The sequence below is a fragment of the Protopterus annectens genome, chromosome 7.part0 (genome assembly GCF_019279795.1).
Source record: "Protopterus annectens isolate FY-2018-M chromosome 7.part0, PAN1.0, whole genome shotgun sequence".
NCBI lineage: Eukaryota > Metazoa > Chordata > Ceratodontiformes > Protopteridae > Protopterus > Protopterus annectens.
The window spans coordinates 1,496,565,195-1,496,581,689 of NC_056739.1; positions in this window are offsets into that span (position 1 = coordinate 1,496,565,195).

Sequence of the window (16,495 nt, forward strand, 5' to 3'; positions counted from 1 at the left end):
TTGCTCTTAGGTATAGTCCATCATATAGGGATATAGGACTCTACCCATGCTGCAAAAAAATAATTTTACCATTCATTCCTGACTTTCCCTTTCTTCAAATGCTTAAGTTTTAGGAACTGCAACGTGATACATTTTGATTCACAAAACCATTCATTTCAACCTACTCTCCCATTTCTGATGTTAGCACAGATAAATAGATTATCACTGCAAATAACTTAAACAGAGACTGAGCAGAAGTTGTTGTGGGTGTCCTAATAATGGACTGATAACGAGCTATGGATTTAGGCAGCTAGACATTATGTAAGTTAGCTAACTGGTTGCTGTCTTAGCATGCAGTGCCTCATGGTGCATGTAGTATACTCAACAAATTAAATCTTCTGACTCAGCCATTATAATGTTTACAAAAGGGCAATGGCTAGTTTGCATGTTGGAGTATGTAATGGAGCATATGTTCTCAATTCTGAGGAAGTAGGACGTGCATTTTCTGTATGTGGACCAATGTCCTATCCATTATTGTGGGGGGTTTAAAGTCTTATTGTAAACTTCAAGCTTAGATGAGATGTGTTTTTCGGTCCCTTTGCAATTGCAGTACAGAGAGCAGAACTGATGGCAATAAGTCAATGCAGATTACCCACGGCATGGCTGACTGAGATGACAGTAGTGTACTAGTTATAACTGTCAGTCTGTTATGGATAAAATAAAAAAAAATCTATGTACAGAAAGAGCTAGCTTGGACATCAGTGAACCTTTTCTGTCTGGGGACCACACAGTACTGCATGCAAATCTGGTACAGCTATAGCTTTAGAATGAAGTGAAATTGGTTCATAGGTTACATGCATGAATTGACCTTAAAAATTTAGTAAAAGACCTTCACTTGTCTATTCATGTATGCTGATAATGTCAGAGGATACTGTAAAATTGGAGGCTAACAGAGGGCTGGAGGGAATATGAAATACAGTGTAATAAATAATTTTATTGGAGGGCAATTGCCACAAAGGATGAGGAGAAAATCAGCATGATTCCCCACAGAACTGAGAGTAGCTACTGAAGACCAGGAAATAAAATACATGCAATGTAAAGCCAAGGGGTGGAGCAGTTTGACAACTATATGGATGCCATGATAGTAACATCGAGATGGGACTCCTTCTTTAGAAATGTTGGAGAAGGACAGGGATAGAAAGAGACATTGCTTTCCTATCACACATGGAACAGTGCATTGTGCAAGCCCTGAATATGTTGAAAATAATGTAACAATTCAACAGGATAACATCAATTTCAAAACTTACTCTGAATTTTAAAACAGTTTTTGCAAGGAGGCAAGATCCATTTCATTGCTGACATGGGGGTTGTGTCCCCATATCCCTCCTAATTCTAAATGCCCTCTTTGATGTCATTTTACTTTGGAGTACAGAGAACATTCGAAGGTACTGCAACCATAGACTTAGTAAATACATCTATCCATCCATCCTCAACCCCTTTTCCCATTTTGCACATGGGGTCAGAGTGTCATTTCCACAGTGACAATCATCTCGAGCCAAAGTTTACACCACTGGGTGGCTAGTCCACCAGCGGAACCATAGACTTAGTAAATATTTCCACATTTTGCTATTAAACTCATGCCATTCCAAGGACCTTGTTTATGGTTTTTGGAACTGCATTAGCAACCATAGGGAAATATGTGAAATGTCATACACAGTCAATAAGTACAAACAGGGCAGTGAACATATGAAAATATTAATTGAATATGTCTTGTTAATGTTCACAAAGTAGAAGGAAGCTTCCTCTAGTTAAAAAACATGTCCATTTTAACCTACCTCATATAAAGAAATTATACCCAGCTCCCCTTTCTAGGCTAACAAAGTCTGCCATAGTGAAAATGTTATATACTTGGGCTATTTCACTGATTGTTCTTTGCATACCTTGTTTGCTTGGATGGGTTGGCCCCACTCTGTTCCCCTGCCCTACCCCTAGTTTCTACCTACCCTGACATCAACTACATTTTATGACCACCCACAAGTAATATCCTCCAGTCAGACAACACCACACCCATTCATTGTCTCCACATCTAATTACATAATGTACTTCCACACTAAAGCATGTTAAACTGCACCCTCATACTGTCTACAAAGTCTTCGCACTTCTATTCTCTAGTAGTCTCAACTCATTTACTGACTCAATATGCCATGCATTTCCTGTCATTCCACAACTCCAAAACGTAATTCACTCTAAGCTAACCACTCCCCACAAACAACCTATTTTTGTTCTCCCTCTGCCTGACCTCCTAGTCTATGCTCCTAGCTTGTACTTCCCTATCATCCTTTTACCCCCTACCTACATCTGTGACCAAACCATGATGATTTTCTTCTATTGACTAACTCTAGCACCTCTTAAACTATTATCTGTTATCACATTCTTCCATCAAGCCCTTTATCAAATCTACCTACCAGGCCCAGGCTCCAAAATTATCATCAGCTGAACCCACTATCCATATATCATCTCACCATATTTAACCATTAGACCTTCAATATATTTGCTAAGACCAACGTACCCCATCTAAAATACAAATAAACTTCAAAACATGCCAAAAACTGAAATATTAAACCAAATGGCTCAATCCTTACCTCTCTCTAACCCATACTCTACAACTATGCAGTGGCATCCATCCTAACCCCAGCTCTCAGTTTTTAGCTTGCACATCCTCTAACACAGCCCTCCCTAGAAAGTTCACCAGTCTACAGTTGTTCAATATAAACTTGTGATGCATACAAAATACAATTTCAAAAGTACATGCCTGAATTGCCTTCCACTTCCCCCCATCATTGTAGCTGTAACCAAAACCATGGTTAAAACAGCCAATAAATAATGAAGACGTATTCCCACCCACTTACAACAGAAGACTGAACAGAAAAAAACACATGGAGTTACATTAATGTACAAAAATATCTTATGACTCTCTCTACCTACAGCCATCCACCTATCAAAAATGCAGAGATTCTTGTCGCATTACTTAAGCCCAACAACCATAAAGCTCTATGCTTAACAGTAGAGTCTACTTACAGCACAGTAATAACTGTGATACTACAGAAGAGTGTTTTTAATGGGCCACTTTTAATATCAGGCAAGAAAACAATTATTCTTGGATACTTTAATATCGATAGTCAAATGGTACAAAGCAACTCCCCCAGTAAAAGTATCAGTGTCGTCAGCTTTACTGAGCTCATCACCAACTCAGCTGGATCTGATAAAGCAAGCAACAAAAAGTCTACCATCATCTGCATATTCACTAACTCTTCAAATAACATTCTGTCTTCTGGTTTCCTCCCTGATACCCTTAAATGACCAAAATCTCTCTCTCTGTGAGTTCCCTCCCTGATACCCTTAAGTGACCATCTAACTACCCACATCTTCAAACAGCAAAATCACCCCCCCAGTCAACACCATTATAACCAAATACACAACCTCAGCTCATTCCAAAGAGAAGATTTCATTACTAGCTTAAATTCCTTTATTTGGAAGGTCCAAAGACCCTTCCATCTAGATGATGATGCAATACCTTTCAATGGCACGTTCATAAAAATTCAAAATTCACATGTCCCTCTCCATACAAAAACAGTAACAAAACAATCCAGCACCCTAGCTAGAGAAACTAGGCAGAAATTGAAACAAAGATATAAGGCTTGAATTTAATCATGTCAGTCAAAAAATCATTACCATATCTCAACAAAATAACCAGTACAACCCTAAACTCTTCTGGTACCCCATTAACAAACTATTCTATCTAGGATGAACCAGTCAACCAACCACTGGCCATCATATTGGTAGCATTACAGCATAGCATACTGATAGCATTACATCCCAGTTTAATGTTAACTCTTTACCAGCTGTGGCCTCCCTCCTAAATAACTCAACACCAATAATACTTCACTCTGACCATAATCACTTGAGCCTGTAACCTGTCATACAATGTTCTCCCTCAAACCACCCCGCATTGCTATTATCAGAAAGCATCTTCTAAAGCTAAAAACAACCAGTCTGGCCCCTGCTACTATCCTGTCTGAATGTATTAAAATCATAGCCCATGCTCTAGCTTACCCCATTTTGATTTTAATAAGCTGTTCCATCCCAGAGAGATATGTCCCTCACATCTGGAAAAAACATTATACCCATACACAAAGGTGGCCCCTCTGCCAATATCTTAATCTATAGACCTATAGCCATCCTATCCTCATTATCAATGGTTCTGGAACAAAGCATTCATGTTTCAGATGCTTGATTACATCACTACAAGAAAACTACTGCCCCCACACACTTAGCATGGCTTCCAACTACACTATAGCAGTATCACAGCTATTTTAAGCTTCATTACCTTAATGGATAACAGAAACAACAATAGCCTTGTATCAGTACTATTCCTTGACCTGTCAAAAGTAGTTGCCATTATATCCTATAAAAGACTTGACAAATTATCTTGCTTAGGAATAAACAAGTTATCACTGTCCTGGTTCAAAAACAGCCTCAAGGACTTCAGACAGCAAGGTGGTAAAACAACATCTCCCCTTTTCTTTCTGTAAATGCAGGAGTACTTCAGGGTTTTATTATTGTCCACTTACTCTTTAATGAGTTGATCAATGACTTCTGTACTGCAAGGAAGCAAGCAAGCTTATTTCAGCATTCTGATAACTCCACTCCCATCTGTACTCCCAAAAACCTAGCTGAACTACACTGCAAACCTGATAGTCCTTGCCGCCAATGAATCATGACTAACTTTCAAGTACATCTAAACTCCAGTAAAACCACGCTAATACTTTTCACCCCTAAGCAATACTCAGAACAAAAAATGTCTTCACTATAACCTCTTCTGACCATACCAAAATTGAGACTTTAAGCCAAGCTAAACTCTTAGGTGTCACCATAGACAATAAGAAATTAAACCTCCATGCAAAGCAAGCAATTAATAAAACTTACAAGAACTTGGTACTCTCTACCATCTTAAACCTTACTTAGCTAATCATACGAAGAAAACCAGTGCCTCTATTCTCCTCCTTCCAACCCTCTTTTGTACTGCTACAGCACTGGTTAACCTTCAAATCACACAACAAAATATGCTTGAAAAATGCAATTACAAACCAGCCAAAAATGCAGCTAACATGGCTTATAGAACACACAATTGCTCTGTCCTAAAATGTGTAAAGTGGACAGAGCTCCCCTACTTCCTAACCAGGACAGTTATCAGCCATGCAAACTTTAATATACCATCCTGAAAAATTCCTCTGTTTTAATATCATTCAACCATGCCTTCTTAATGAGCATTTCACTTTTATTGCTACCAACTAAGTCCAGTAACACCACAGGTGATTTACTGTACTCCTTTCATGTATGCAGAGCATGGAGTACAATTCCTGAAACAACTCAACAATCATAAAGCCTTTAAATATCACTTAAAACAATACCTTAAAGACACATGGCTATGCTCACGCTGCTGTCCTGGCTGACTGCTGTGCTGATATACATGTAATATATTTTTATATTTTACTCTGTTTACTTTCCTACCCACACTTACTTTTTATTTTATTTATTTTGTTTATTCTCGACTGGTTTTGTCTAAATTCCCTTTGCTGCTGTGGCCCGGGGAGAAAAGCTCCAACATATTGTAAACATTTTTAAACAGACATTCAGTAATATACACAAGCAGGCATTAAGTAATGTACATTATACAACAGCCCCCCATTAATATTCTAAAACATGCACGCTGATTGGTCAGCGTGCACGTTGTAAATCAGAGTTATATTAATGGAAAAAGGTCCGGTCGCCCAGACTTTTTCATTAGTATAACTCTTTTTTTAAAGCAACGGAGAACGCAAGATCTCAGTTACTTTTTACACACTGTCTCGCTATGTTAAACGAGTTTAACATAGCAAGACAGCTTTAAAAAAAGTAACGAAGATCTTCCTATCTCCGTTGCTTTTTTTAAAGGTGTCTCGCTATGTTAAATGGTTTAACATAGCGAGACAGCTTTAAAAAAGCAAAGGAGATTCTCCAGTGCTTTTTTTAAAGCTGTCTCGCTATGTTAAACTCCTTTAACATAGCGAGACAATTTGTAAAAAGCAACGGAGATCTTGCTTTCTCCATTGCTTTTGCCCACAGCTCTGATGTACTGCGTAAGCATACACATGCGCAGTACATCAGAACTGCCGCAGAATACCAGACAGCTGCGGAAGGGCAGCAAGGAGGCATTATACAATGCTATTATTTAAGAAAAGTAATTTTTTTTCCTTAAATAATGTCATTGTATAATAGCAATAACCCACTTCTGGGTGTGGGTAATGCTGGATTTACCCATGGTTGTCTTTGTTTGGCTACTTGGGCCCTCATGACCAAACCACACCAACCGTGGGTAAATCCAGGATTACCCACACCCAGGCATGGGTTATTGCTATATTAACATGTATGTATACATTTGCTAATTAGATTACATTCATATGAAATAAAGGCAACTATTACATAAAAGATACTTATGCATTAGCAGATGTTGAGCATTGAGCATTTGAAGAGGTGTACTGGTGGGTTTGTCAAATAGATAATAGATCATGTGATTATTGCTTAAACAATCAAAGAAATAGAAGTGAGGGAAGAAACTAGGTAGGCAGAAATTGTTAATATTGTGGTTAAGAGATGGAGCATAAAGCAGCTTCATAGATAATGATATATATGCAGCTATCATAAGATTTATAATTGAAATATAGAAGTGGGAGGCGAACAGTGACACAAAACTCTATATTTGACTGCAAGATGCTTGTAAAACTATTCTGGTATTGTTGAAAACTAGTTGTGAGGCATAGGATTCTGAATGAAGAAATATGGTTTGACAAAATGGCACGCTGAAGATAACAGTGGCATTTATCTTGGAGATATACAGGAACAGATCTACAGATTTACAAAACTTAAAATACTTATCAATAAAATACCACCCAATGTCCTTAGGAAGGCTACTCAGTGTGATCTTGCAGGAAATGGAATGAAGCTGCCATGATGTCCATATTCAGGAAAGGTGACTAACGGATGGTGAGTATAATGTCATTGATACCAAAAGTGATGGAGGTGATCCTAAAGATAACTACCATATGGCTCACAAAGCAGAATGTTGTGGTCAATGAATCACAGCATTGATCTGCAGTGGGGAGATCTGGTCAGATTAACCAGACCCAACTACAGACCTTGGTTAGGAGAAGGAGGGAGGTAAAAGGTAACCCAGTGGTATTTGAGCTGAGCTTTCTAAATTTCAGTAAGGAGGAGTTTGCAGGACACACCAACATGGTGCTACATTACTCCCTTGATGCTAAGAGCATATAAAAAGTGCTGCAGAGAAATTGGAGTATTCTGTAATGTGATGAGGGATTAAGAATGTATTTTCCTGAACACCCATCCTTTACCTTCAAAAATAAGCTCAATATAAAATGCCTATTGGAGAAACCAAAAGAAGGTCTACAGGATGATTGTGGGTGACAACAAAATGTGGCCGTTGTCATCACTGCTCACTTACAGAAACAATATTTGAGGGTGAATTGTTTGACAAGGTTAGAGCCATGTAGGCTTGTGGTAATTTTAATTGCCATTAAGAAAGGATTGTTTTCATGGCCAGATGCACTTCATATCCTGATTTTTATATAGGCAAGACTAAGAATGCATTCAACAGGAGGCTATAGCAACACCTTCATAGTATATCCAAGAAAGACCAGAAAAGTGCACTGGCCAGACATGCTTGTATATGTAAGAATTTCAGGAAATTTTCTTTTTTAGGACTGTAACAAGATGAAGCAGCTACTTTTATTGGAGAGTGAGGGAACAAATTGCTGCACAGGGAGATGTACTGGCAAGTTAAACTAGGTGCAGCAAATCCACCCAGTCTTAATAACTATATTTCTATATCAAGTGAACTTAAAAGAAGAGCAAATAAAACGTAATTTATTTTACAGAACTTTACAGTATTTTACAGCATGTTTTATTAACTATTTTCTTTTCTCGTGTTTTTCTTTGAAAGTTAATGTCTCTTTAAAACATTTGCCGGGGTTTCAGGACTTGAAGCATTTAATAGTTTTTTGCTGGGGGTGTGTTTCTAGTTCATTTAAGCTTTTACACAGCACTGGGGTCTTTGTAACTCATGGTTCTGAAGAGGTCTCTTCACAGACAAAAGCACTTAACCATGATTTTATTTTGTGTTTTTACATTAAAGGTTCAGTTCTATGTGATCCTGGGCTTCCTGGTCAGTTTTTCATTCTATATTTGGTGTTTCTGAACTGGTTGCAGGAACTACTTGGAGGTGTTTTATATGAGACAAACAGTGGTGCTACAAGGTGAAGGAAATGACTTGGTAAGTAAACAAGTAAGGCAGTTTGCAGTAATAAAACTATACTCACCCTCCTCCCTTCCAGATTTTCTCCTGTACCACAACATATGGTATATATTTTAGTATGGCTACAATCATACCTCCCAACCTGTTAACTCAAGAAATCTGGACAAAGCCTAAAATAATGGAGGACAAAGGCACAAAAATAGGGACATATTTTAAATATTGTTGTTATAAACTTAGAAATCTGCTAGAATAACAGGATTTGTGTTCACATGCATTTTCTGAAGGCTATGAAGTCTGAAACTCAAATATATGTCATTATTTGGTCATTTTGTAGTGACTTCAATCCTCCATGATTTGCCAGAAAACCACAGATTTTTTGAGGAGGCCAAATATTTGGGGCAAAAATCTGGACATTCCGTGAAAATCTGTACAGTTGAGAGGTATGGCCTACAATGTCCTCCACTTCATGACGCTAGGGCTATCGTTTGCTCTTTTGCTGGATCCACTGCATTCATGCTACCTGCTGCTTGTTACTTTCTCAAATCTTTTGTGTTTAGTTCCACAGGCTTGAGAATTTCTGAAAAGATTATCTTTTCCACATTAAGTGGAGTACATGTTTTACATTATAGAATACTCAGGGAAGGTTTATGAAGAATGGATTTGTACTTTTAATGGTTGCTTATGTTTGATATATATATATATTATGTTTCAAAGTTTGGCACCTGTGCATTGTTTTAATACTTTCTTTCTGCAAGTTCCTACACTCAGATGTCAGCCACTGCAATACCAATCATAACGAGAGTTACAAGAAGGCATATCGCCATTCTCTCATTGGTTTAGTGCTGCTGACCCAATGAGATTGCAAACAGCAGTGCAGTCATTGCCTGAAGTGGTACAGTGGAGCAGCTGCTGTCAGGAAGCTTACAGCTGGAGTGTTGTATGTAAAGTGGAGCAGTAAAGGGATATTTCATAGCATGTCAGTTTTTATAAATAGTTTACAAATTGATCTTCCTACAGCCCATTGTACTCCATGCCAATGGCATTATAGTCCTTCATACAAGCATAAATGTGTCAGCATTGCAAAAAAACTTTTAAAAATATATATAATTCAAACACATATGGAAGTGGCTACTTCATATGAGTCCAGTCATTCACTAAAGAGAACTACCATTATGCTTTCCAGAATTCATTCATAAGAAAAGAAAAGCTCTCTGTATTACTGACTCATAGGTCATACCCCTTCTGTATGTAACTGAACAGAGATACCTAGGCATTATTTTTGACTGATAACTTAGCTCTTCAGCATACATAGACAGAATAACAAGACAAATCATAGACCACATTAAGATAGCCTACAAATACCCTAAACTGCTACCCCCATGATCCAAATAACACAACAACAATGCAAATGTTAACACCTGAGACTGAGTATAGCCTGTTATTATTTGCATTTAGTTTAAGACAAAATATATAAACACTGCTGGTCACAGTAAATGAGATCTGCCAATTTATTTCCTTAATCAGTCCCAATTAAATTTTTTATATTACTTTAAACAAAACTAACTGTCTTCTGAGAACATCAAGGGCAATACGATATTCAAAGTCTTACTATCATCTTTGCCCAGACAGCCGCGGTGGTACAGCGGTGGCACTGTTGCCTCACAGCAAGAGGTTCTCCTGTTCGATTCATGGCTGGAGTGCCTTCTGTGTGGAGTCGGCATGTCCTCCTCAAGGTTGAGTGGCCTCCGAAAGACATGTGTGAATGGGCGTGCCTTCGCTGAAGGTTGGGCGTCAGGCTGGCAACTCAGCACCATAAAAAAAAATCTACTGCCAATCATTAGTGGACCAGAGTTCCGCTGTGGCGACCCCTAAAAGCCGAAAAGACAAACTATCATCTTTGCCCAGCTTGGCATCAAATTAAAAGGAAATCTGCTATTGCCTGCAATCAATGTAGTTAACACCATAATTCTAACAAGACCTTCACTCCTGTAAGTCATAGGAGAGAATGCATTCTTCATATTTAGCCAGTTGCTTGGGGGTTATTACAAGAAAATATGAGAAAGCATGAAAATATCAACGTATCCAAGAAGGAACTGTTGAAACACACTAAATGTTCCTGTTTTGACATAGGTTAACAAGACTCTACTGGAGTTACATATGGGAGCACAAGTATACAAATATCCTAGTGAAATGTAAATGCAACACGTGAAATACGTTGTTGCAAATGTATGAAACCAGAGTCTTGTGACACTCCAGCTGTGCTGATCAATCCTTGCTGTATTAGCTATTGTAAGCAGCATTCAGGTTTATAATTTTATAATCTTGCAAGCATACTCATACTAATCCTTCTACTACTACCTCCTGTAGGTGTAACATATGCTTCTTTTTGTTATAAAATTTACTGTTGCAGTAATTCTAGCTCATAGAATTCCATTCATATCTAGCCCTGGATCTGTAAGTCGCTACTGGGAAAGACATATCAATAAGATATTTCATTTCTTCATAAAGGAACACACCAGTTATCAATGGTGATAGATAAAAAGCCATCCAACTGCAGTTACCCTGTTCTTGTTTCAGAGAGTCAGACTCCCCTCAAGAGTGGTTTGCAAAGGTCATCCTATTCTGCATTTATGTCTTTAGTAGTTGAATGGTAAGCATAACACTGTAATAATCAGATCTTTTCAAGTGGAAGGCATTGACATCAGGATGATGGGCTTGACATTAGTTAAAATTATATACAAGATGGTAACCTCTCTTGAAGAACTTTGCCAGTTGTTTTATGTGCTGTCTATTAACCAAATATATGAAGGCATTTTCATACACATACTTTATATATGTCCTAATGTTTGGATAATTAAAATCTCCCAGAATAAGTGATAATTACCCTTGTAGGAGCTCATTCCACTCAACCAAACACTATATATGTTCTTTCTGAATGAGATGCAGTAGCCTGTAGCAACCTATAATTAAAAGTGGTGAGATATTGCTCATAAAACAATATTTAATTATCTCTTCTGTAGCGGAATTATAGGTGTATATTGATTTGCTGTGCTGCAACATCATCAAATTCAAATCAAAAATAAAAACTAGTTCCATCAAACCTAATGAATGAGCAGCACCATGGGTCCTGCAGGGAGGCTAAGTCCTTTGGTCTTCCTTTTCTAGTTCTGTGAAGTTAGGAAACAAGCATTACCAGTGATCCTGCAGAGGAAGGCAGGTTCATTTGCATCCTTTCTTATATTCCCTAAAGTGAGTTTCAGTGATTTGGTTTGGTCAGGTTGCGAATAACTTAACCAGATTAATGAAATTGTAGATTTATAACTAACAACTAAATGGAAGATGTTTTTAAGAAAGACAAATAGATGCATAACTATATACTAGGCCTACAGTCTATCCAAGCCTAGCCAAGCAACCCAACCCAATTGCATCCCCTGGTAATATTTGTGTCTTAATTGGGGGGTATGTTTGTTAGAAGGAGTATATTAGTTAGCAGGTTGCTAAAAAGTTATGTCGGGTTATGTCAGTTAGGGAATGTTTACTGTTGAGCTCAGTGCATAAGACATATGGAAGCCAGCCTTGAGATGAGTTTATGATTACCCATCAAATGTTAGCTTAGGGAATGTTTACCATCAGCATTTGTCTACAAGAGACATGAGGCTAGCCTGCAGATGAATATGCAATTTCCCATCCAATGGTCAAGGTTACATATGAATAGGATTATTGATGGAGTCTGCTTCACATGTATGGGGAGCCTATTCCATAGCATGGGGATCCTTTGAGTCACATTTCTGTCTCGCCAGCATGTTCTATTTTCGTCACAAGTAACGTTCATATCCCTGGATCTAGTGTTTCTGATGCTGCTCATTTTGTGGAAGTTCAAAAACTCCATCAGGGCTGTATCCAAGGATGCTTTATATTCCAAGCACAGATTGCTCCTCAACAACCTGTAGGAGACCAAGAATAGAGACAGGACTCTAAGGTGATTTGTATAGGACAGAATGCTAATATCCTGGATTCTCTTGGTAAGGAACCTCTATGGGTATTCCAACTGTTGCATATACCTAGTTAGGTACATGTTGAAGGGAGCATTGTACTAAATGATGGGTCTGGTAATGGACAAGTAGAGTGGTACTATAACTTCATTGGAGCGGGATGTCATACTTTTACTTATAAGCTGTACAACATAGAATGATTTTCTTACTACTATGGCTATGTATAGGTCAAAGGCCAGATTACTGTATACATATATTCCTAGATCTCGAACTACTGAGTCAACTCTTAGGGGTATCTTATAAATAGAATAATTTGTCTGGGCAGATGTTTTCCATTAAGATGTTATAATGCACTTGTTTGCATTGAGTTTTAATCCATGGCTTTGGCACCAGTCATTTGTTTATGTTAAACCCATGTGCAGGATGTTAGTGTCTTGGGGGAATTTCTGATAGCTATTTTTCTGATAGCTACCAATTCACAGTCCTCTGTAAACGTGGTGAGCCAAAGCCCCTTGACATTAACCTTGATCTCTGAGAAGAAAATGGCAAACATAAATGGGCTCATCACAGAGCTCTGTGGTACTCCACCGGTGACCTGGCTCTTGGGGAGGTGGTCTCACCAATCCTGACTTCTTGGGTCCTATCTGTGAGCCAGCTGGCAATCTAGTGAGTTGTGTAGGGGATTATGCCTAGTTCAGTGAGATTGTCCACAATACCTATGTAGGGTATTGCGCTAAATGCCTTATTCAGGTGTCTAAATAGGATGTATGCATTGTTTTCCCTTCATCCAGTGCCTTAATTACTATCTCAAACCAGGTTAAGTAGGCATGATCTTCCTTTGACAAAACCAAACTGGCATGGGTCCAGTGTAAGTTGCCAATGTCTTTATTGATCATTTCCATAATAATTAATTCTATGGTTTTGCATGTTTGACTGGTCAGACTAATGGGGCTATTGTTTCAGTGGTTGTTTTTTGGATCACCCTTGTGAATGGGGATAACCATTGCCATTCTCCATTTGCTTGGTACGTAGTCTGTTTTGAGGCTGTAGTTGAAAAGTAACTCAAGTGGTCTTGATAGGTCATGTTTCAGGCTATTTAGGAGGCAACCTGGGATATTGTTAGGCTCCATTGAGGCTGTATTTTTAGCCTTAGTGAGTGCCGCTACATCCTGCTCCCTGCTGATAGTTGGGGGGGGGGGGTACACTGGCAGGGATTTCACAAGGGATGGCAGGGAGGGAGTTTGGTAGGTACAGTTTGAGCTGGGTTTGTAAGCCAGCTGATTCAGTATGTCATTCTGCTCAGTGAAAGTGGTATCATTTACTACCAGTTCAGCACACTACTGTGTGTTACCTTTGAGCTTTCAGACATAGCTATTGAAGGCCTTGAGGTTATCTTTAGCCTGAGAAACTATCTTGACCTTGTAATTGGCCTTGTTTGATTTAATTATTCTTCTTAGTTTCCCGATTTATTACTGAGCTCTTGTCATTATGAGAATTGCTATTTCTGACTTTGGCCATGACTTTTTCCTTTTGTTATACACCCTGTTAAGATTAGAATTCCACCAGTGTGGTTTGTTTTTGGGATTTGTTTTGGATTAACCTCTGGTAGGTACAGTAGCCTCTATGCAGCGATTTACATGTCTGTACAGTGTTTCTGTGAATAATTCTGCAAAGGCTGTTGTCAACTCTGGGTTGGGCAGTGTACTGAATTTTGACAAGTTGTCACTTAGTAGAATGTACTTTTCTTTAGAATAGTTGATAAATGTAACAGATTTTGCTGGGTTTTCCAGGCTGATTTTTTATTTTGAATGGGAAAGCTAGGTGATCTGACCTTACCAGTTAGAACATGACATAGGGGGAGTGCAGTGCTTTACCATATTGATTAGAACAAGGTTTAGTATGTTTAAACCTCTGGTCGAAGTGCACACTAATTGATCAAGACCATTTGTGTTAATAAATTCCAAGAAATGTGCCTGCAAGTTGATGGCAGTGTATGTTTCCCAGTCTACAGAGAGGTAGTTAAGGTATTCCATGAATACAGTGTTTGGTTGGATGGAGAATGCCTCCAGTAGGTCTAGATAAGTGTTGTGGGATTCTTGAGACATAGATGGTGACCAATAGCTTGCTAGGATATGGTAAGGGAATCTATCAAAGGTGACAAACTCCAAGGTTTCATCCTATTTAAACAACCTTGAGATATGCTTGTTGTTAATATAGATTGAGACACCTCAGCCTTTAGTCCCTGTCTTTGTGGCTGATGACCTAAATGTGTGGAAGGCACTTTAGCCTTGCACTGCCAGAGTACTTTTTGTGACTTTAAATCATAACTCAGTAATAGCACAGATGTCTATATTCTCCAGTGTGGGAGAGCTTGTAGGGCCTGGAGCTTCTTGTTAAGGCTTCAAGCATTCAGTAGTAACACCTTTAGGTTCCTTTGGGTTTTATTTACTATGTTGGTAGTTTTGCCACTTTGGCATGGCCTAAAATATCCTCTAAGTGGGTGGATAACATTTTACCCAAAATCCAGAAGCCCAGGGGGACAGTTGCATGCCATCTTTGGCAAAGCAGTGTATTCTCTTGATGATATCTTCCCAGGCTGACAGATATTGACTCCTCTTATACTGAGGGGAACTAAGCCAATTGTTAAAGTCAATCATTTTTTGTCCATACTGTGGCATTATCATCGGTGAAGGTATAATGCTGCTCAATGCAAGGTATATACAAGTCTGAGACATCTATTTAGAGATGTCTATAATGTCTGTCTTCATATAATCCAGAGAGGTATTTCTCAGGTCATTTACACTCACATGGACTGTGATAGAATTATACCAGTACCTGTGGCGCAGTGACCTGCATGTGGAACTTGGCAAATCCTGGCTTCAGATAAGCAGCTAACCGTAATCTTCTCCTTGTCTAGTCTGGTAAGTGGGGCATCTGTGTGTTGTACAGTGGAGTCCCCTGCAACAAGACTCCTGGTAAATCATTTGCTTGCCTTATAAGCTTTGTTTTTGGGGGTCCATTGAGTGTAGGCTTATATGTGGTGTTTGGTGTTACTTTTAGTGCATGCTTTAGAGATTGCCGGGATAGGCATTGTTGTTTGTAGGCTTAGGAGGTCTATGAGGTTAGGGGAGCTTGCTTTTTAGTGCCTCAGCATAACATGATCTATGTGTGTGTGTAGACACTATGTGTGGTGGATGTAGTGTGTTTGTGTGTGTGTGTGTGTGTGTGTGTGTGTGTGTGTATGTGTGACAGAGATTTTTGCCTCCAAGGAAATTGTGTAGGTACATCTCTTTCATACTCTGCTGGTTTCTTTAAGGATTAAAAGGTTGTCAGTGAACATAAGACAGTTGTTACATTGTCTGAGTATGCCCATATCTGCCAAGCTGGCAATGGAGACATTTGAAAATTGCATATCCATACTGTCCAAGCCTGTATAAACTGTCATATTCTTACTGTTTTTTCATTCTTGTTGCTGGTAAAAGTATGCCTGAATTTTGGGTGTGTGGGATTTAATTGAATGTCAATAGGATAATTGGTTTAAATGGAGACTTTATTCATGGTGTTTAAAAGAGCTGCAGCTTTATGAGAAAGTTATTCATTGAAGGCTTTCTAGCCGAGGTACCAGAAGCTTGAACAATAAAATATGCAGCATTTTTGTCTGACTCCTGAGGTGTTTTTGGTGAATTTTGGTCACAGGAACAGTTTATTTTATGTTATTATGCCCATATCTGCCAAGCTGGTAATGGGGATATTTGAAAATTGCATATTCATATTGTCTGAGCCTGTATTAGGGTGGGCTGTTAGGGGTTGAGGACTGGGTTTTACACAATGGTCTTTAAAGTTAGGGAGTAGAGTTGATTTGTGCAAGGATATGATGTTAGATAGTGCTAGGATATGGTATTATTGCATGTGATGTACAAGCTAGCTGCTCTGAGCTTGACTTTGTGCAGTGTGTCATTAAACTGCAGGTCACAGTTCCAGCTCTAGTTTTATATGTTACATTCTGTGTTTTCCAACTGAAATAGAGTAGGCCACCACCCACTGTGATTAGATGGAATATTCCAGTCCTCTTGATGTAAAATCACAAACAGATTGTTTGAGATTGTATGCTACCACAAAACAACTTTAACAAACTAGCTAGACAAGATGATTT